Here is a 2,513-nt window from a genome sequence, read left to right on the forward strand (position 1 = left end):
AGATTCGTATTCTACTTAAGCACTTTTTGTACGGTGAATGATTTATGGGTTAGTATTTCTTGTTAGAAGTGTGTTTTAGATAGTCGCTTTTAAGTTAAAGAGAATATATTCTTTCAATTTTTTTTAATAATTGAGAAAGTAAAGTGCGATCTCTCACCATTAATTTTATAAATGGGATAAAAAAAACATGAGAAAAAAAGCATAAAAGAATTAGAAATCACACTTTATTTACTCAATTGTTAAAAAAAATTAAAAGTATCCACTTGAAATACCCAAAAAAAAGTGTCACAGCGACAACGGTGACATTTGAGTAAATAATTTGAAAAGAGTGGTATTTTAGTAACAAGTTTTAGAAATTGTGATATATTAGAGTATATTAGTTAAAAAAACTAAGAAAAATAGAGCGAGTAAAAATGAAAGAGAGAACTCCTTAATTATTTTAGAGAAAAATATTTTACAATAAAAGTAAATGTCATTTTTTAAACCAAATTTTCAATCAAGTCATCGTACGACGCTACTTCTTCTTCGTCGTTATCGTCGTCGTCTTCTTTGCACGTTCAATCAAGTCATCGTGCGGCGCTACTTCTTCATTGTCATCATAGTCTTCTTTTTTGCACACTTCTTTCTTCAATGTTGTTGTTATCGTTGTCACTATAAGAAAGTACTAAAATAGCGATAAAAAAAATTAGTTGTTAATAGCGATCGATTTAGTGATTGATATACAATTTCTAGGACAAAAAAAATATTGGTCGCTAAATTACATTCAGCAACCAATTTTAGCGACCAACAAAATCGGTCACTAATAGCTATCAAATTAGCGATCGATAATGTTTTAATACAACCAAGATAAAATTGGTCACTAAAATTGGTCACTATTTTATATTTTAGCGACCGAATTAGCAACTAAAACAGAAAGTAACGTCTTTGAGACTATTGGTCACAAAATCAATCGCTATTTTTTTATTTTAGCGACCGATTTTGCAACTGATAGTGAAATAGGGTGAACAATTGTTTGGTCACTAATTCGGTCGCTAACACATTGATCGCTAAATTGGTTGCTAATTGTTAAGTTAGTGACTGATTTCAGTTATAGCCACCGAATTAATGATCAATTAGTTTTATACAATCAGAATAAAATTAGTCACTAAAACTAGTCCAATATAAAAATATAGAGATTTTTCGATGAACTCAATGAAATTACAACAGGACATGCAGAACGAAGAGATTGAAATTAATTTATGTTTTTTTGTTTAATGTGAATATGCTGCATTCTTGTGTGTTGTTGATTATATATTTTGATTCTTAAATCATTTAAACAAAGAATTTATGCTACAAAATAACTAAATTGGCATAGATATAGCTTTAATTAGGGACTATGCAACTAAGGGACTAGCTAATATAATTTCTATATAATGTCTCGAATTTTCACTTTCTATCAGCAATTTGGCATCACTTTTCTAAGAATAAAATATCTATCACTAGCTAATTTCTTTTTTTATATGTTAATCTTTTTGTTGGTTATATATTTTGTGTGAAAAGAATTCATTCTACAAAGTAATGTTAATTTGGGCTATGCAATTAATTATGGGAGTAATATCGTTATATCTCCAGTTAAGTAAATAGGAATAATATACATAATGGTATTTAGGTGTGTCCAAAAGTGTCCGAAGAAGAATTTTTTATTTTTTATTAAGACACGGTTGGACACAGCAGACACGCGTGTCGGACGAGTGTCGGTGAATATCGTGTCCAAAATGTGTCCGACACACGAACACGATAATTCAGCGAAGTGTCCGTATTTCATAGATCACATTTGAACTATCAAGTATAGTGAATTATATTTTGTTTATAGGAAAATTTTTGTAGTTAAGTGGAAAGAGTCAACCTTAGTCCCGTAGCCCTGTTTTCATTTTGTGCTTTTATTAGAAGGACATACCATTCCAATAAGCATAATTATAACATAATATAACGCAGCATCCTTCTATTTTGAAACAATAACATAATATTTATTTTTATTTTTTCAATTGCGCAGCTCATCTTTCACAGTTTCACTTTATCATACTGTGATTTTTATCTTCCATAATGATTGTTTTTGGTTAAATCCTAGAAAGTGGATACTTTCTGAAATTATTTCTGGTATTTGAATTCAACTGCTTTTATTCTTGGACAGTCCAGTGAACAGACGTCTATCAAGAAATCTTCAAAGAAATCAGAGGAGAATAAGTCACAACCCTTTGCTTTCTTGAGAAATCTCCACATACTCAAAGGTAGTTGATATTCATAGAATTTTTAATTTATATGTTTAGTAGAAAAAATTATTAAAGAGGATTCCAATTTCCAACACAGTTAGAATTGTTTGCGAAGACCCACAAATCTAAAGATGAGACATGGATGGATAAAAATTTAAAATATATTGAGGTGAATCTATTTTAATTAAAATATATATCTCTCCCTCTATATGTATTAAATAATATTATATTATTTAATAGATAAATACATGAAAATTTACCTTC

This window comes from Arachis ipaensis, chromosome B09 (assembly GCF_000816755.2).
Source record: "Arachis ipaensis cultivar K30076 chromosome B09, Araip1.1, whole genome shotgun sequence".
Lineage (NCBI taxonomy): Eukaryota > Viridiplantae > Streptophyta > Magnoliopsida > Fabales > Fabaceae > Arachis > Arachis ipaensis.